At 39.2% G+C, this 21041-nt stretch overlaps 1 long non-coding RNA gene across 1 annotated transcript; it reads right to left on the bottom strand.

Moving 5' to 3' along the window:
* Positions 1 to 6325: 6325 nt before the first annotated feature.
* On the bottom strand, positions 6326 to 21012 carry LOC112541817 (uncharacterized). The gene is made up of 3 exons (XR_003085760.2): positions 20993 to 21012; positions 19842 to 20005; positions 6326 to 9069 (listed from the first exon to the last, which is right to left on the bottom strand). It is a non-coding gene; the product is annotated as an uncharacterized LOC112541817 (long non-coding RNA).
* Between the last annotated feature and the right edge of the window lie 29 nt (positions 21013 to 21041).

Genomic DNA, 21041 nt, shown 5'->3' with positions numbered 1-21041 from the left:
GGATCAGCTGTTATACACGTAGGCATGGGGTCGCTTTTGAGGTTCTTGCAGTTCTAAGTTATTGGTCTTTATAATATTGAGGTCCAATTGGATTTGTGTAGCCTTCTCTTTAATTAGCATCCCTCCCACAGCCACCATTTGTGAGCAGAAGGAACTGGCACAGATTGTTTTGTGAAAAATATACTGAGTTCCTGGCACTAAGAAATAAAGGAACAGTTTGCCAGGACTTATGGACCCCATGTTCCTAGATTCTGAACAGAATGCTCTTTCTCCCCAAATGTAGATGTTGAATCATTATAAAAATTCTTGTTGAATCTGAGAGAAATAACATTATCCAGGTCTTTGCATTAGAATATACCAAGGTCAACCAAATCAAGAAAAATGGCTAGGAGAACTCATTGCTTCTAACAAATCAAACTGACCATTTTATATGAAATTCTAGTGTTTAATATGCCCAATAAAATGTATGAAATAAATGAGGACTGTATAAATAAATGATTAAACTATATTTACTTAAGACAACTCAAGTTTAATTCAGTTTCACTTAGAATCACATTAAGGTTTGTCCTCGCCCCAACCAATTTTTGAACTATAGTGCGTCCTCTTTGGAAAGATATAGACATTCTTTGGGAGGAGGGGGGTGGACCCATTTCTGTTGGTCAATTCCATTCCAGAGGTGTGGCCAGAGAAGTCATATGGGAGAAGTCATTTTAAAAAATCATTTTTTTATGATTAAAAAAGAAAATTAAAAACTTCAGTTACCTCCTATTTAATGCAAGATGACAATTACAGAAATTTGTCCACCTTCTAAAGCTTATTTCAATTTCTATGAAGCATTTTTGCATGAATCCCAATATTGCACAAATAAAAAGATTATGTTTACAATGCAATTTTTCTACGTGCAAGACAGAATTTTATACTGAGAAGCTTGTAATTATAGGGTTCTTTCCCTTCCCACTCTGGTTTACTAACTCAATAAATACCAATTCATGGAGATAAAAACTAAGAGCAAAATCAGTATTTATGAACCAGCCATAATTATATAATCTAATCATATACTCATGTAAGATGAAATAATAGTCATTAGTTCAGAGTAGCAGTTGGTACTAGTTTATTTGTTGATCCATGAGAAATAAGTAGCATAATGCCCAACGAGATAGTTACTTTGTAGATTACATTATAAGACACTATTCAAAAGTGTTTGCATAATCTCAAGGTCCAGTAACAATTTTTGGTTTGAAAAGTTTATAGTTTATAATCATCAGCACTATCTCCCTCCCATTGACCTAAGGAACAGAAATTTGTTATCCTAATTGGGTGCTTAATAGAGGCTCCCCAGATAAGACAGATTGGATGCGCTGCTTTGTACATGAATTCATGAGTTGGACTGAAAGTTGAGCATGGCACTGAGTAAATTCAGTGCTGCAAAACTTTGAGGCAGAAAAATCAGCAAAGCTTCAGTACAGCATGGCTAGCTTACTACAGTCTGGAAGAAGTGAAATAATCATATAAACATCTAAAGATTCCACCACCCCTACATTACAGAAAATAAGTCTGCACTTAGACAACTTAGACTCTAAATTACTAAGTATAACTATGAGCCAAGCCACTTATGAGCTATAGTGAAATGATTGAGTCAAATAGTGGACTGGGAGGGACAAGTTTTCTGAGCTGCAGTAACACCAAACCTGAGAAACAACCTTGCTTTGAAGCATAAACTTCTCCTTCAAAGTATAGCATTGGGGCATGAATTGGTCTTGAAGACTGGTTTTACAACTTATTATTTCTTCAAGAACTTTATATATAATTTCCTGGTGGTCTACATACAGTGATAATTCTCAGCTGCAGCAGCTCCATTTTGCCATGTAATTTGGGAGTCTAAGTAAGCCCATTAGAAGATACAGACCCAACAGAAAAACAATAGTTATGAGGCTTAAGGATTATCATAATTATCCTGACATCTCTGTAGGCCTTGAACCCAACTAATCAATTCCAACTGAGCCCAGATAAGGTGACTGGTCAAATGTGTTGATCTTGATGGCCATCATACTTGCTATTATTGGCATGGGCTACATTGCTGTGGTAAACAGATCATATAAATGCTGAGTTGTCTCAGTTGTAGCTGGTTGGCCTTGATACATGTGAAGGAAAGGAAGGCCCGCACCACAACCAGCCCTTATTAAGTCCCCCCGCCACAGTGGAAAATGGCACTACAACCAAACCTATCCAGGGAAGGCCAGTAGTAAATTCCATGTTTCCTTATGGAGCAATTTACTCTAGAGCTTATAATACTGACTTTTAATCATTTAAAACTGAAGGCAGCTTTTCAAATGTCATTCCAAATTTCTTTTGCTTGGAAGAGGTTTTGTGAATTCAAAAATATTCCAGAATTGAATTCCAGAATATATCTTTAAAGTACATTACCTGCAATGACTTCTTTGAAGTTGACATTTTAGTGGGCAGAGAGTGCCATATCAGATAAATATACCTTGATTGGAGGGGGGGGGTTACCAGGGCCATTATTATGGGGGAAAGTATAGAAGCTGAGGTACTGTTACATGAAAAGAACTATTCTGCCTTTTTTAGAGCAATATTTATGGTTTGGATGGATAAGTTGAAAAATACATTGTTAAAAAAAAACCAATTTCTTGTCTACTAAATAAGTAGAGCCCTTTAGAAAACTGCCATAAATTTCCTGAGATAGAAATGGAGATAACCAACAGTTTTCATTGCAAATATTTTTATTCATTTACTTATTTCATTATTGAAAAGGAAAAAAAACACACATAGAAAAGGCTTTAACAAAAAAGGCTTTAACAAAAAAGCACCAAAAACACGTTGATACATCATTATAACAGTAAACAATTACAATTCTATATATATTTACTTAATGCAAATATTATTCTAGTATGTATATATTTCTAATACATTTATATGACTATCGTTTTTTTTAACCTACTGTAGTTTGTATAAATGAGTCCCATATTTCTTTGTACCTGTCCATACAAAGTCTAGGTCTGTAAGCAATCCGCTTGTAAGTAGCAAATGCACTCAGGTCTTCAATCCATTGAATAAATGGGACCATACATTTATCTTTCCAGTGCTGCAATATCAGTCTTTTGGCCATAGTAAGGGCACGGAGAATCTATTTATGTTGTTTGGATGTCAAATTCCATGTACTAGGTATATAGTTCAAAAAAATATTATCCTCTGAAAATTTTAGCTTTTGTTGCACAATCATATTTATATAGTCCACTACTTTCTCCCAAAACTTGGTAAGTATAGGACATTGTAAAAACATGTTTTAAAGAAGCATTATCCTTATTACATATCCAACAAAATGGTGTTTTTGACAATCCTTTTCTATACAAACATAATAGAGTCCAATTAATTCTAAATATTATTTTTTGTTGTATAAGTCGTAGTTTAAGGTCCATTAACACTCTTGCTATAGAAATTAAGCCACCCTCCCATTGTCTAGACAATATAGGAACCTCTAATTCTTTGTTCCACTCAATTCTGAACATCTGCATATCAAATTGATTTATTGATACCAAATATCTATAAAAATGAATAGTAGGCTTTTTAGTTTTAAAGGATTTAACAAGTTGTTCTAATATCTAAGATGTCTCAGAACCTGAAAATGCTGCTGGTCCAAACTATGTTGTTAACAAATGTTGTAACTGTAAATTTTGCCATTGGGTTATATCTGATAGACAATATTTATCTCTTAACACTGAAATATGTTAAAAAAATCATCTTCATCATCTATTGGTTGGTCCAGTCAATATCCCCGCTTCCATCCAATTTTTCCATATCACCATCTTTTCCCCAATTTTTAAAGTTGGGTTCCCCATAAAATCAATTTGGCATGAGAAAAAGGGCCAAATCTTTTTTTACACTCCATAGCTTTCTAACTGATTAAATTGCTTCCAGAGATATTAGAGTTTTATTATATTTAGATCCTAATACTGTCCATCCAACCAAGGGTGCTATATATGTATATTCCAAAGTTGCCCAAATTGGAAAATTAACACCACTTGTTGGCTTCCAGTATTTAATACTTGACAATAGGTACCCATAATGATATAGCTCCAGATTTGGAAACCAAATCCTCACTCATTAATTGGTAATTTATTTTCTGAAAATATTTTCCAGATATAAAAACTGGAATTCCTCTCAGAATATAAATGAATCTGGGAATAATATTCATTTTGAGAGCATTCACCTTTCCCCAAAGGGTGAGGTTTAATGACTCCCATCTATTGATATCTGAAGAAACCTCTCTATATATTTTATTTATATTACATGTTACTGAGTTATATCCTTTGGTATATACATACCTAGATATTTAATGGATTCAATACAAATATGGAATTGATATTCCTTAAATGAATGGGTAACCAAATTTTCTCCTATTGGCATCAATTCCGATTTGGGCCAGTTAATAGAGTATCCTGCTATTTCACTAAAGCCATCTATCTTTTGCATTAACACTGGAATAGTAGTAATGAAGTTTAGAAATAAACAAAAGAATGTCGTCTGCAAATAAAACCAATTTGTGTTCAACTGAGTTGTGTACTGCAATATTTTAATTCCGTATCAATATTTAAAGTTGATTCTTCTGCCAACTTTTATGAACTGATCATACAGGTTGAAAATTACAAGACAGATGGGTAGAATAATAGGCTTCAAACAGGAAAAAATGGTGGCAAGAAAAGAGTTAAGCAGATGTTCCCCTGATGGTTTCATGTACCAGTCTGTTCCATTCATTAAAAAAATTCTGTTAGGAAATGAGAGTGATGGTGATGGTGGTGGTGATGATGACGATGACGATGATTGTTGCACTGTCATATCCATCTGCCATGTATTACCTATTTTGTCCACAAACGGAATATCTGTTTACATTGCTTTGCACCTCTACTTCAGCCCTAACTGAAAATTAAATGTCTTGATCAGAAACTTTCCACCAAATGTGTTCTTTCATCTAATTTTGTTATATTTCATGGTTAGTCTTTATTGTTTTCTATAGATGACTATAAGCTTCCCCAACCTGAGACATCCATATATATTGGGGAAACCATACCATAATTCTTCCCGGCCAGCATGAGAATTGTTGAAGTTGTTGTTTGTACTCATGAGGTTCACCAAGTTGGACAAGTGATTGGGTTATCCTTTGATTTCAGAATACGTAAAGCTGGATGACACTTCATGGAGTGGCTGCCAGATTTCAGCAGTGTCCCTTCTTTTCTCATACATATATTATATGTTTATTCTGTAGAAAATAGGTTTAGTAGGTACTATTATTTATTGATTGGAGTTTGATGCTCAAGCCCAGGTTGAAACTCTCATGAGTCAACGTCCTGTTATTTTCTCTGAAACTAAAGTGACCAATGTCAGTGGGTCATTGTTACTGTTATTTCAGATGCACAGTGATTATCAAAATATATGATTTCCCACTAAAAGTTGGTGGTTTGTAGAAACATAGCAAAATCTATAAGCAAGAGGTATGAAACAGCAGGAGCTTCTATATTCAATGCTTGGCTTTTAAAAATACTCTTGCCCTCATATCATCTGTGATATAGGGATATCTGTTATATAATGCTTATAATTAAAACTGAGGTTTGGAGTGTTGTTTATCCAAATGTCATCTGTGACAATACTTTACAATCAATGAATCATGGTTGATTCCTTGCTGAATATGGAAAGTGAATATTCTTTTTAATTGAACAAGGATGAATAACCCGTGGTTCTCAAGACATTTATTTATTTATTTGATTGATTGATTGATTGATTGATTGATATAGCCTTCCATCTCATTTTTACGTGACTCTAGGTGGCTTACAATAGAACAAATAAAAACACAAAATATATAATATAAAACCAAAATAAAAACACATAGGCACTGAGGACAATCCAACTTATCCATACAACCAGTCTAACCCAAGCCCAGGAACCTAGTCAAGCACAAAGCCAGATTTTCAAGGCCTAATGAAAGGCTAACAGGGACAGAGCCAGTCTAATTTCAGGGGCAATGATGTTCCAAAGGGCTGGTGCCACAGTAGAAAAGGCTGTTCTTCTGGGCCCTGCCAGCTGACACTCCCTAGCTGATGGCACCCGGAGCATGCCCTTCTTGCCAGATCCAGTAGGACAGGTAGAAAAAATGCTAAGTACCCCTTCCAGGATCCCAGATCACCCACCATTGTTTATATTGGCTGAACTGTTAGCAATCATAATTCAACACCATCTATAAGACCATAGATTCAGAATGAATTGTAAGTCATTGCATATTCAACCTATAGGGTACATTCTAAGCAGTGTTCCAGCTTGATGTGTGTTGGACTATATGTGTTGGACTAACTTATATAACAACCAAGGTCATATTGACTGAATATTTTAAGAGTTGAAATAAAATACATCTGGAGAACATTAGATTGGGGAAAGCTGTCTTGGGGTCACTTAAGTTCATGATGTGAACTTAAAAAATGGCAAGGTTTTGGGACCAAGAAATGCCATATAGAAAAAGAGAGGGGTTAATTAGAACTCAGGATTCCAGATAGACAAGGCACTGGTCTATTGAACAATACCAATCAGCATTAGTTTATTGTATTTTATGATATCCTGGATGAGACAAACGTCTTGATGAGAGAAAAGGTTCAGCACTTGTTACAATATTGAAATAAGCTTTATATTTCTAGAAGCCAAAGGAACAACTTAAATACACATTTATTCTAAACTAATATAGTTACACATAACTGCATATAGAAGAAAAATATGTACATTTACATCACGAACTAACAGTGATCATATTAAATTGATTCTCAGGGTGTAAGGGTTGAAAAAAAAGTCAAATATCTGAATAGGCATGGGGTAGGGGGTAAATGTGGTCCCTGGGCTACAAGCTGTAAATTCAGGGATTAGAAGCAGCAGTGGTCCACATGAGATTGTTATACATGTATACACATAAAGAAAACTAGACAAAATGTCCAGTGTATATTACTGACTCCCTGTATCACCTTCTGTTCATCTTATTCACTATTTTCATACTGCTTTCTGAAGGACCTTGTTGCTTCTCAGTAAGAAAATATTGGAAACTGCCTTACCCATGTGCCTATTTTCTATATCTTTCAACAGTTCTGAGCAGGAACTCAGGGAATGTGCCTAGAGATGTCAGAGATGGAATGTGGGAGTTTATGCATGCAAAGCCCTTGTTCTGTCACTCACATATAATCCTAGGCAAAATCAGCAGACATCCATAATATATTGTCCATCACAGTTGATCTCCACCCAGTGTAATGTTGCTGAGGATCTTTTTAGATGTTTACTGCCTGGCCCAGAGGAAGGCTCTGCAGCAGATAAGACTTCTGTATACATTCAATCTTGTACCATCTAGATGTTTTAAACTGTAACGTCTCAGGGTAACATTGCCTGTTGGCTCAGTGCTTCCTCATCAGGCAAGTTGCTATGGAAAGAGTTACTAAAAGATACGAAGTTTGAAAACCAAGGCTCTATTTCAGTGTATTGATATGACAGGTTTACCATGTTTTCTCCTTAGACTCCTTTGAATTGGCAACCTTCATTCTTCATCTCAAAGCATTTCCAATTCATTCTTTCTGTACCCAAAGCGAATGAATAACAATGACATTAAATGCTGTAATAGTAGGACTCGACTGCATTGTGTGTTTGCCAGTATCCATAATTAGATTGACATATTATGTGAGCTAAATTGATTGCAGGGATGAAGGAAGGAGCAGCTTAATTTTTGTGTGCTTTAAAACGAACTGTTCCCTAAAGGAGTTGCCCATATTGTTGAGAAATGCCCATCTCAGTTTTGACATCAGTTGACATAGTATAGCCCCTTTAGCCCTTAGTTGCTTCCTTGCTCTCCTTCCACACTCTTTTCCTAGTTAGGAATGGAACCATCTCTGATTTTATTATTAAATGCTCATATTCACACATCAACCAGTATAGAAATCCACTTCCTTTCTGCATTCCATATCCCCAGGCTTCAGGCATAAAAAGCAAATTTCTATAAATTGAGGGAGAGGGCATATCTTCCTGTTCTGTTTGAAGTACCAATATTTTTTTTCTTATAATTTCAGATGGAAAGAAATACAATTTGGGGGGAGAGCAAATACTGTGTTACAAAGCTTTAAAAAGATTGCAGTTTGACTAAAGCAAGTCCGTGATCTTTTCTGTGTAACAGGCAAGTTTGAAGAATTGCTTTTAATTCTTAATTGCTTTTAAGGTTAATCATCCTTTAAATGAAGAGGGAAAAACTTCTTTAAATATTTAGATGCTTGTCACAAAATCTTAGCACTCATGTCTTGATATCTCTGCTCTTCAGCTTGACTGAGCAGCTTGAATCCAGTAACTGTGTGTTCGGAGGGAAGATCTCCCATCACCAGAAGATGGGAGGTTCGTCTCATGTGAGGGAGCGTGACTGGTCAGCATGGTTGTCATCATGTAAGCAAGGTCTTCAAACTGAGAATGGGAATGATCGGTGCTGAAGGATCTGTGCTCTCTCTCTAGCACCTGTTCAACAAGAATACCCTGACAGAAAGAGCTATATTTGTGATCTGACAACTAGGCTTACATTTGTAAATATACATTTAACATGGGTGTATCTCAAGGCATTGTTCTGCATTTCTGTTCCTATCACGACAGAAGCAGAAATTGGCTGTAAAAGAGAGTTGGACTGCTAGAAACATGAAGAGTGCTAACATCCTGCCAGATGTCTCAACAGCCTTCAGTAACATCAACCATGGTATCCTTCTGGACCATCTGTAACAGTTGGGAATTGGGGCACTGTTTTATGGTGGCTCTGCTCCTTCCTGAATAGGCAGTTCTAGTCACTGTGTGTTGGGGAGAAGAGGTTGAACCTTCTGGCATTTCTGTATGATATATCATAAAGCTTGACTCTCTTGTCTATTTTATTTAAAGCCTAATGAAAGCACTGGGTAAAGTAATCCAACCATCTGGAATTTGGTATCATCAATATACATCAAGCCCAGGCCATCCAGGAAATTCCATGGAAGTCGTGATCTGGTGTCTGAAGGCTGTGAAGATCTGGATGGAGAGAAACAGGCTGAGATTAATCCCACAGAGTGGTTGTGGATCTAGAAACCAATTGAATCTGGGACAATATCTAATTTAGTTCTGTTTGGAGCTATGCTCCCTTAGCACATTCTAGTGCCTCTGGATTATCAGCTCCTGCTGGAACCAAGCTAGAAGGCCGGTCTTCTTGCCCAGCTCTGCAGCCGGTCTTGGAAAAGAAGGCCCTGGCAATAGTCACTCATGCCCTTAACACCTCAGAGGTCGTCTGCTATAATGTGCTCTACAAAGGCTGCTCTTGAAGAGCATCCAGAAAGTGGCAACTAGTGTAAAGTGCAAAAGCCCGCATATGAATGGGAGCCACCTGGTTTTACCATGTAACACAAGTACTGCAGGAGATGCATTGGTTGCTGGTATATGTTTCTGGATGCAATTCAAGGTGCTGGCTGTAATCTTTGAAGTCCTATGTGGTTTGGTCACTTATGAGGCTGCTTACTCCAAACAGAATCTGCCCACCTAAGGAATGCCAGAAGGAAGAGCTTGCTGAGAGTCCCCACTACTCACGAGATGCAGGGAACTCAGAGGGGAGTGTTCTTTGCAGGAGCCCCCGCCAGATGGAAGATGCTTTCACTTTGACATGTAAAAAGCTCTTGAAAACTTGCCTCTTGAAAAAAGCATTTGGGGACCCAGTCATGCATAATGGGAGTTCCCTAGGACATGTAAGGTTATGATGCTTTATGATGCTGAGTTTTGTGATGAATGGATATGATTTAAAGCATTATGATATGATATGGCGATAATATTTTTATTTAAATACAGTAATACCTCGGTTCACGAACGCTTCTGTTCACGAACAATTCAGTTCATGAACAGCACCGTTCGCAAAATTTTGCTTCCGTTCGTGAACTCCGCATCAGGTGATGAGCACGACCCGCGGCCATTTTCCCTGCTGTGACACGTGGTCGTGGCTTCCTGTAGGGAGGGGGACTCTCCCTCCAAACAATAACCGCCTCCCCACCCGCCTTCCTGTCCTCCACACCAGAAGACGCCTCGAGCAAGGTTAGTGTTCTCTCTCTTCATACTGTACTGTACTGTACTGTACTTTGTGTCATATTTTTGTGGTTTAAAAAAAATATATGGTTCAGAACGGATTAACCGTATTTACATTGAACCTTATGGGAAAATGTGATTCGGTTGGCGACCAAAATCAGTTGGCGATCACATTCGTAGGGGTCAGAACAGATTAACCGTATTTACATTTAACCTTATGGGAAATTTGATTCGGTTCGTGACCAATTCGGTTCGCGACCAGAGTCGTGGAACGAATTAAGTTCGTGAACCGAGGTACCACTGTATTATGATTATATTATGACGATGCTGTGAGCTGGTTAGTATCAAAATTGATTGAAGCAGCCAAAAAGCATGGAAAGAAAGAAAGCCAAGATGTTTTGTTGTCTTAGGCAAAGCAACTAATGAAATCACACCCCCTAAGTCCCAGTAATACCGAAAGCTGATTAAGTCTGCATCTGAGGCCCAAGCACTTTCATTACTCTTTCACTCTGCCTAAGGGTGGGACCTCATCCAAAGAATAAATGGGTAAAAAAATGGCATAAATTGTCCCAAAGCCTCAGCAGGAACAATGTGTCACTGCCTGCCCTTCCCCTTTTTTATGCTTCTGCATAACAGACAAGTGTGTGCAATTGTGCCTTTCAATGCTTCATTCACTGAAGAATTATGGGCCAGATAGCCATGGAATCTACTTGTACCATTGAAGCATAGGAAGTCCTTAGAAAGGAGCCTTTCTAGGAAGTTCCTGGGAAAGGAGCCTTCAGAGCAAGGCATTCAGATCTGGTGGGACTTCTGATGGGTGATTTGGTATTTGCCATAGCAAGGCATTGTACCCAGGTGGCAGGTGCTAATATCCCTGCAGTGTATGGTCAAAAAGGTCATGATCGTGGCCACAATGTTGCAATCAAAGCTCCAGTCAAAGCTCCAACCAAATTTCACAGGTGCAGTGTGCATAAAAAACAGGTGAAGTTTCAATAGCACCATTGTGGTCCCGTCTTGACTTCTTTGACTACACTCTGTGAATACCTCTGTCCCTGTGGTAGCCTTCACATGTAGCCACGTAGAGGAGGAGGTCTGAGCGTCTTATCCATTACTTATGGCAACAAACTAATGAATGAGGATCAGTATAACTGTGACATCAGGGGTAGAAATCAGTTAATATCGACTGGTCGTGATGGCCCTATGGAACATCTAGATTTAGTAGCAGTATGCCACTAAACCCCATTTTCTGAAGAACAGAAAACTTATGTTTCCTTCATGCCCCCGTTGTGGGCTTCCTGGAAACACCTCACAGGAAACAGAAGGTTGAACAAGATGGACCTTTGACCTGAACTAGCAGATTTCTTAAAAAAACAGGAAGCATAAAACAGTATGAGATAAAACTTAATTGCCTTGGATTAAAATTGTGAAACCAAATACTTCTCCTTCGGCCTTTGGATTTGAATAGCTAGTATCTCACTTAAAATGTGGTGCAGACATTTTTGCACATCCTCAGTTAATCATGTTTCAAAGTTTCACTTATTGGCTTGTCCTAGAAGTACACTGAAATCCAATTAACCATTAATGACCTATATTTTGTAACGATTGCCAGCTAAATGTATTTTTACCTTATGCTTTCCTGCCCTCTTGTGGCAAAAAATATTTTAAAACCTTTAAATCTTAAAAGAATGATCATAAAATATTCAGTATTGCATTTCATTTTATAAAAGTACAACACAAGACTGTAAGCATATAGTGGTTACATAGAAGGATAAAGTACCCTTATAAAGAATGATTGTTTATTATTAAGCATTACTTTAAGCATTAATGCTATAGCCCAATAAATATTCAGCTGTCATTGAACAGATCCATATTTCTTTCCTTATAATTTTGCTTCATTTGTAAAGATACTGCATAGGACTATATGTTATGTGTGTTGTAAAGGAAAATGCAGCCCTAATAATTAAATATTTATGCATTTGCCAGACCTCTGTTATTGCATTCAGAGTAAGAGTATAAATCTAAAACTAGTAAGATGTAAACATAAAGAGATACAGTTTTAAAAAGCCATTTATTTATTTATTTATTTATTTATTATTTATTTATTTATTTATTAATTAAATTTCTATGCCGCCCATCTCCCCCCAATGGGTGACTCTGGGCAGCTCACAGTTAAAATCAAAAACCCCATCAACAATTAAAAATACCCCATAAATAATAAAATAAATTAACCCATTAAAAATCATGTATAAAAAACAAACCCTGTACATTTGGGCATCAGGATCTACCTGCTCAGTGCAGGGAGCCAAATTAACAATTCCAGAGGTGTCAACAGGGAGGGATGGTCAAAAAAGTCAAAATGGTGGCCACAACCATGTGACTGAAGTCCCATTCTTTATGTGCACATCTAAAAAACATTGGGGCTTAGATCAGCAAGATTTGGTCTTTACTTCTGGTAATTCCTCATTTTCAAGGTGCATACAGTTTGATCTGTTTACAGCTGGCTCTAGAATCTTCTATTTTTTTTACCTGTTACCATCTTGGCTTCCTCACTCAACAGCTAATATTTGGCTGGTTGGTTTGTTACGGTACTCATAACCCATCCCAATCCCCAAAGACCCTAAGCAGCATACGACGTCAACAAAAGGAAAACCAAAACATAATAAGTAAATCAACATCTCATTAATTTATGTATTTGAATTTTTTGGCCCCCCAACTCCAGGGGATTCTGGGCCACTTATAAAACTGGAGAAAATGTAAAAACAGCGAAAACGAAAAATAATCACAAAAAAACAAGATAACAAGATAGGCATTCATAGTCAGTTGGGACCCAAAGTGCATTGAAATAACACAGTTTTAACCACAATTGCAACAAGTGGGGGGGGGGGCCTGTGTGTACATCTGAGGAGAGAGTATTCCATAAGGTGGAGGCTATTACAAAGAACATACAGATTTTTTTTTCTTTTCCTTTTATTTTGAACATATGGAACCTATCTAGCCCTTTCTGTTATTCTTCGTCTACTTCACTCACCTTAGCCCATTGTCACCCTTCCCTTTCCTGACACCACCCCTACAGTGCTGGATTACCTGTCTATACTCTTTGTGGTCCGGCTCTCTATCTGTATCCTAAATTATTAAATATATATATATATACAAAACAGTTTCCCCAGACTGGCAGGTTCCAAGGTGAGTTGGACTACAATCTCTTGCATCCCCCAGCTTGTACATATATTTTGCTGTATTAACTGGGCCTGACTGGAATTCATGTCATAAAAGCTGGCATAAACTATAGCTAGTATTAGGAAAATTAGTTGTGAAATTAAAACATGTCATAAATCTAAACTAGTGTAATGGTGCTAAAAGATGCTATGGAATACATGCCTATTAAAAGCGGCTTCTTCAATTTCCAATGGCAAAAAATTACGAGTTCCTATAACTAAATTTCAGGGTGGAGAATATTCTGCTGCACCTCCACAAAAAAGATCAGGTCTCCTGTGCTCAGTCGTCATATATCTGGAGATGTTGTGGACAGCAAGTCCAGCCACTATTGTTATGATACCTACATTAAAACAATGTAACTGTTACTCACAGCCTGTGTGACATCAGTGGGATAATTCTCATTCTGTATTCATGCTGGTTGCAAAGTAATTATAAATTAACTTATTTGCAATTCATATTAGGGCAATACCTTGATTAGGCAAATTATAGGTCATAAATAACAAACAATCTTTCAACATCTCCATAACGTCTAATCAAGTAAGATGATAAAGAAAAAGATGATAGGATGTGTAGAGTGAGTGACACTCAAATAATAGAGCCTGCATAAATAAAAATTGTGGGTTTTTTAAATTAGTATTGTTGGTCGCACAGTCAGCCAGATGTTTAGACTGGATTTGGCATTTTTATCCACCTATTTGAGTCCTTCCCAAGCACTTGGAATAGGCAGATGTTGTTGTTTGATGGCCTTAAACATATTGCCGCAGGATGTAAGCTGTTCCAAGTAAAGCTGTCTTTTGCAATTGACTGATGGTGATTTTGTCAATGCTGATGGTCTTCAAGTGGTACTCCAGATGTTTTGGGATTGCACCTAAGGTGCCTATAACTACTGGTACTATCTTTGCTTTCTTTTGCCACAGTCATTCTATTTTTATTTGCAGGTCTTTGTGTTTTGTGATTTTCACCAGTTCTTTCTCTTCTATTCTGCTGTCTCTCTGCAATGTCCACTAACCAGATTTTTTTGTCTTTCTTATCAACATTTGTTAAGTCTGGGGTATTGTGTGGCAGGTGCTTGTCTGTTTGAAGTCTAAAGTCCCAGAGCACTTTAGCTTCTTTATTTTCTATTACTTTGTCTGTTTTGTGGTCCCACCAGCTCTTGCTTGCAGGCAAGTGGTATTTCTTGCAGGTATTCCAATGCACCATTGTTGCTACTTGTCATGTCGTTGTTTGGGAGCTGGGGTTTCAGTCTGGGAAGACTGATGTCAGGTTTAGCCCAAGGAACTCCAAGAGACAATGCAAAATCAGTTCAGCTATGTTTATTAGCTACAACTTCTAGCAAGAATCTTCCCAGACTGAAACTGCAGCTCCCAAGCCAGCCAGCCACAACACCGTGAATTCCTCAGGGAGGTGCCAGCCTTATCCTCTTGTAGTTCCCATGCTCTTTTGGTGAACTAAGAAAACGCTTATCTCCCTGAGCCTGGCCTTCATAATTCCATTCCATCACACATACCTTATGCAAAAGAAAAAAGAAACAACAGACTCACAGCTGAAAAAACATGAAGGAATTTCCCCCCCATAGCAGAACAGTTCCCCAATATTCTACCTGGAAAAAAAAACACTTTCAAACCCTTCCCCCTTCTCTCCAGATTGCCCAACCTTAATTTTGGGTTTAGGATTCTAAACTTACATAAGTGAACAGCAGGGTGTAGTGGGTTTTGTATTTGGGGTCTGATTTCTGTAAGCCGCCTGGATTCACCTGTGTATGAGTTGGGCAGCTATATAAATTTGTTTAATAAATAAATAAACAGAATAAATAGATGAACAGAATGCTGACTGAGAGGGAAAAATAAATATTTGGGAGGGATGAATAAAATGAAGGAGAACAAACACATGCACAGACACAGAGAGAGAGCAGTGCATTAGAATTGGATTTTGGAGCAGAAATTCCACTTGGAATTAGCAGGGTGTCCAAATGTAGCAGACTGGTTTAGTAAATGACCATCTATTATTACCATCTCTAAGCCACCCTCTATGAAATCATTAAGATGACCTAATTGCACCACTTACATGCACACATGTATGATAGGAAAACAAAATCTAATTCTGGGTAAATGGTCTACGCTGATAAAATGTAGAAGTTTGAAAATTCATTGTAGCTAAGATTGGAAGCAAGGGTGCATCCCAAAGTAGAAGAAAAAGGACAGGGTATCCTCACTGGGCTCATCATGCAAACTGGGGGGCCCGGGGGCAAGGAGAAGAAAGTTGGAGATTGGGCAAATGCCCAATCTAAAAAGCCACAATCCACTTTGGATCTTACATATGCATGCCAACAGCTGTCACACAAGCAAAGATTTCTGCATATAGATAGGCCATCAGAGGTAGAGTACTTGGCAACAACTCCGTAACTCATATCCAGAATTGCAATTGGTCCAAAATGCAGCAGCCTGCATACTTTGGGGTTCCCAATATTGGAAGGAAAAAACCCTGGCTCTGCAGACCCTGCATTGGTTGTCCACTGATTTTGGGGTCCAATTCAAGGTGCTTTTGATCTGTAAGGTCCTTCATGGCTTGGTACCTGGATACCTGAAGGTCCACCTTCTCCAGTCAGTTTCAGCCTGATTGATTAGATCAATCTTGACCTTACCAGGGAGAAACTGCTATAAATCCCACACTTTTGGGAGGTTCAGGCAGGCTGAGGTGAGGAGGCGCTGCTCTTCTGACACAGTGCTGATGCTGTGGCACAACTTCCTTGTGGAAGCTCCCTCTTTCCTGGTTTTGACACTCAAGCTGTTTCAGAGAATCTTCCTCCAATTTGATTTTAAGTTGTCAACACTCTTTATTCTTTTTGTTTGTATTGCTGTAGTATTTATTTATTGGGTATGTTTTGTATTGTATTTTTTTCTCTGTAAGCTACCAAGAGTTGTTTTGATTGTGGAAGCATAGAAATATGTTGGTTAAATAAATATATAATTCCTGACTTGGCACATGCACAGTAACAGAGAGGAAGTGTGAGAAGATTCTTATTTACAACAAGGTTCCATGGTGATTGACATCTTTTCTGTGCCATTTTAAAGGAATTTCCATGTCTTAAAAAATGCATCCCCAGTAGCCATATCTAGTTGTGGGCCTTTCAGTTGTTGTTGTTTAGTCGTTAAGTCGTGTCCGACTCTTCGTGACCCCATGAACCATATTGCGCCAGGCCTTCCTGTCCTTCACTGCCTCCCTGAGTTTGCTCAGTTTCATGCTCATTGCTTCAATGATGCTATCTAACCATCTCATCCTCTGCCGTCCTCTTCTCCTTTTGCCTTCAATCTTTCCCAGCATCAGGGTCTTCTCCAAAGAGATCTCTCTTCGCATTAGGTGACCAAAGTATCTGAGCTTGAGCTTCATTATCAGTCCTTCCAATGAACAATCAGGGTTAATTTCCTTTAAGATTGACTGGTTTGACCTCCTAGCAGTCCAGGGGACTCTCAAGAGTCTTCTCCAGCACCACAGTTCAAAGGCATCAATTCTTCGGCGCTCGGCCTTTTTTATGGTCCAGCTCTCACAGCCATACATTACTACTGGAAAAACCATAGCTTTGACTATGCGGATCTTTGTCGGCAAGGTGACGTCTCTGCTTTTTAATATGCTGTCTAGGTTTGCCATAGCTTTCCTCCCAAGGAGCAAGCGTCTTTTAATTTCATGGCTGCAGTCTCCGTCTGCGGTGATCTTGGAGCCCAAATAAATGAAGTCTGTTACTGCTTCCATTTCTACCCCTTCTATTTTCCAGGAATTGATGGGTCCAGATGCCATGATCTTAGTTTTTTTAATGTTGAGTTTCAAGCCAGCTTTTGCACTCTCCTCTTTCACCCTCATCAAGAGGCTCTTTAGTTCTTCTTCACTTTCTGCCATTAGGGTGGTATCATCTGCATATCTGAGGTTGTTGATGATTCTCCCTGCAATCTTGATTCCAGCTTGTGATTCTTCCAGCCTGGCATTTCTCATGATGTACTCTGCATATAGGTTAAATAAGCAGGGTGACAGTATACAGCCTTGTCGTACACCTTTCCCTATTTTGAACCAATCGGTTGTTCCATGACCGGTTCTGACTGTTGCTTCTTGGCCCGCATACAGATTTCTCAGGAGACAGGTAAGGTGGTCTGGTACCCCCATCTCTTTAAGAATTTGCCACAGTTTGTTGTGATCCACACAATCAAAGGCTTTTGCATAGTCAATGAAGCAGAAGTAGATGTTTTTCTGGAACTCTCGTGCTTTCTCCATTATCCAGCGAATGTTGGCGATTTGATCTCTAGTTCCTCTGCCTCTTCGAAACCCAGCTTGTACATCCGGTAGTTCTCGGTTCATGTATTGCTGAAGCCTAGCTTGTAGGATTTTGAGCATAACCTTGCTAGCATGTGAAATGAGTGCAATTGTGCGATAGTTTGAGCATTCTTTGGCATTGCCCTTCTTTGGAATTGGAACGTAAACTGACCTTTTCCAATCCCGTGGCCACTGTTGCGTTTTCCAAACTTGCTGGCATATTGAGTGCAGCACTTTAACACCATCATCTTTTAGTATTTTAAATAACTCAGCTGGAATACTGTCATCTCCACTAGCTTTGTTGTTAGCAATGCTTCCTAAGGCCCACTTGACTTCACTCTCTAGGATGTCTGGCTCAAGGTCAGTGATCACACCAGCGTGGACATCAGGGACATTAAGATCTTTCTTGTATAGTCCTTCTGTGTATTCTTGCCACCTCTTCTTAATCTCTTCTGCTTCTGTTAGGTCCCTGCCTTTTTTGTCCTTTATCATGCCCATCTTTGCACTAAACGTTCCTTTCATATCTCCAATTTTCTTGTAGAGATCTCTAGTCTTCCCCATTCTATTGTTTTCCTCAATTTCTTTGCATTGTTCATTTAAGAAGGCCTTCTTATCTCTCCTTGCTATTCTCTGGAAATCTGCATTCAGTTGCTTATATCTTTCCCTTTCACCCTTGCTTTTCGCATTCCTTCTTTCCACAGCTATTTGTAAAGCCTCATCAGACAGCCATTTTGCTTTCTTGCATTTCTTTTTCTTTGGGATGGTTTTAGTTGCTGCCTCCTGTACAATGTTACGGACCTCCGTCCATAGTTCTTCAGGCGCTCTGTCTACCAAATCTAATCCTCTAAATCTATTCATCACCTTCACTGTGTACTCACAAGGAATATGATCTAAGTCATACCTGAGTGGTCTAGTGGTTTTCCCTACATTCTTCAATTTAAGCCTAAATTTTGCAGTAAGAAGCTCATGATCTGAGCCACAGTCAGCTCCTGGTCTTGTTTTTGCTGTCTGTATAGAGCTTCTCCATCTTTGGCTGCAAAGTATATAATCAATCTGGTTTCGGTATTGACCATCTGGTGATGTCCATGTGTAGAGTCGTCTCTTGTGTTGTTGGAAAAGAGTGTTTGCTATGACTAGCTTGTTCTCTTGACAGAACTCTATTAGCCTTTGCCCTGCTTCATTTTGTACTCCAAGGCCAAACTTGCCTGTTATTCCGATTACTCCTTGACTTCCTACTTTAGCATTCCAATCCCCTATGATGAAAAGGACATCTTTTTTTGGTGCTAGTTCTAGAAGGTGTTGTAGGTCTTCATAGAAGCGGTCAACTTCAGCTTCTTCAGCATCAGTGGTTGGGGCATAGACTTGGATGACTGTGATATTGAATGGTTTGCCTTGGATACGCACTGAGATCATTCTGTCGTTTTTGAGGTTGTACCCCATTACTGCCTTTCCCACTCTCTTATTCACTATGAGTGCAACTCCATTTCTTCTAAGGGTTTCTTGCCCACAGTAGTAGATATAATGGTCACCCGAATTAAATTCACCCATTCCCGTCCATTTCAGTTCGCTGATTCCCAAGATGTCGATGTTCAGTCTTGTCATCTCATGTTTGACCACATCCAGCTTGCCTTGGTTCATAGATCTTACATTCCAGGTACCTATACAATATTGTTCTTTACAGCATCGGACCTTCTTTTCGCTTCCAGATACATCCACAGCTGAACGTCCTTTCGGCTTTGGCCCAGCCGCTTCACTCTTTCTGGAGCTACTTGGAATTGCCCTCCGCTCTTCCCCAGTAGCATATTGGACACCTTCCGACCTGAGGGGCTCATCTTCCGGCGTCATATCTTTTAGCCTTTTAACATTGTTCATGGGGTTTTCTTGGCAAGGATACTGGAGTGGGTTGCCATTTCCTTCTCCAGTGGACCACATTTTGTCAGAACTCTCTGTCATGACCTGTCCGTCTTGGGTGGCCCTGCACGGTATAGCTCATGGCTTCACTGAGTTACGCAAGCCCCTTCGCCACGACAAGGCAGTGATCCATGAAGGGGGGGCCTTTCAGACATGCATGCAAATACATGCAGAGACAAATACCAACTCCACAGTATAAGCATGAGGATCTGTCTTTGATGTAACACGTATATCAGGCATTTCTAGTTTAAAAGAATCACTTTCACACCAGATTGCTCAACCTAATATTGGGTTTAGAACTCCAAACTTACCTGAGTTCAAAAGGATTTAACTTAGTTGTAATTCACACAGCCACATAGCCCTGCTTTCATCCCACGCTGGTGCTGGCAGTAAACCATGATGCCCTTCATCAGGCTGCGCCCAAAGCGTGTTCTTGCTGCACCAGAGTCCAAGGTCTGTAATTGGCTACTGGAGTCTGTATAAAGCCATTATTTGGAGTCAAGGAAATGGATTTTGAATATAGCTAATGCTCATTATCTGTAATTATTTGCCTGTTTTGAGGAGAGACGCCTACAGTATCCGATGGTTTCACCAGAATGATAATGTTGCAAGAGCTCCATCCCTTACCAGCTTGTATAGCAATACATCAGTGTTGTCCAAACTTGGCCACTTTAAGATGAGTGGACTTCAACTCCCAGAATTCCCCAGCCAGCCATGCTGGCTGGGGAATTCTGGGAGTTGAAGTCCACCCATCTTAAAGTGGCCAAGTTTGGACAACACTGCAATACATATACAAAAGGGGTGGAGCTTGCAGGGTGAGGCTGCAAATCTTGGTTTGTCATTTGCTCCCGCTGCAGACGCCCATCTGTTCAGCCAGTCCTGCCTTAGGCAACTGAGGATTTACGTCCTTAATGTGTATAGTTGGGTGTGTCTTAACCCCAAATATGTCATGAAGTCATAGGCACAGATGTGTTAATCGGTGGCAGTGAAAACAATAGGCTATTGCCATATTCTCAAGACTAACACGTTTTATTATTTAAAAGATGAGACAATTGTTGCGTATTAGGCTGACGAAAAATTTACCTATAACGTCTCAACCCGAATTTGGGTTAGGTCAAGGGAAGATTTAAACGTTCTGCACATTTCCAACCGGCTTCCTAAGTTTTCTCAGTATGAATCTGGTTGTTTTTTCTGATGATGACAGAAAAAGATAGCTGCCATTATTTTTTGCATGGTTTCTTAGCTACCACTCTGTTTAGACCAGTGACACCTGAGTCTCTGCTCAGCAGAAACCTGGACTAGACTGGCTTACTCCCATTTACGTTTATAACTGCAGCCTTAAAATACAATTGTGTCTTCTTACGCTTTCGTAGGAAGATCCCCACTGGCTTCCCCCTCCCCCGCTTTGCTGGTACATACAGTACAAACTGCCTCAACCCGTACGCGCCCAGCCCCTCGGTACCTCACTGCGCAGACGCCGTGTTCAATCAACACTCCCGCCCCCCGGGTGC

The sequence above is a fragment of the Python bivittatus genome, unplaced genomic scaffold (genome assembly GCF_059951505.1).
Source record: "Python bivittatus isolate LINGU-HERP-01145 unplaced genomic scaffold, Pbiv_v1 ctg000780_np1212, whole genome shotgun sequence".
NCBI lineage: Eukaryota > Metazoa > Chordata > Lepidosauria > Squamata > Pythonidae > Python > Python bivittatus.
Note: the sequence above shows the minus strand (reverse complement) of the source record. Positions and strands in the feature narration are given on the sequence as shown.